This window comes from Myotis davidii, unplaced genomic scaffold (genome assembly GCF_000327345.1).
Source record: "Myotis davidii unplaced genomic scaffold, ASM32734v1 scaffold609, whole genome shotgun sequence".
NCBI lineage: Eukaryota > Metazoa > Chordata > Mammalia > Chiroptera > Vespertilionidae > Myotis > Myotis davidii.
Window position 1 is genome coordinate 2,154,458 of NW_006300164.1, and position 216 is coordinate 2,154,673.

Consider the following 216-nt stretch of genomic DNA (forward strand, 5'->3'; position numbering starts at 1 on the left):
AAGTGTCTCTATCACATCGATGCTTCTCTTCCTTTATCTCCCTCTTCCTCTCTGAAAAGCAATGAATACAAATATTCTGTGGTGATGATTCATGAAAAAAATATTTTTTAAAAAGGGATGACCTTTGTGAGGAGAGTCTGCAGTCTCCTCGGGCTGCCGGCTCCTGAATAAACCGTCTTTCCTCCCCGCAGCACCGGCCCCTGGAGGTCTGGCGGC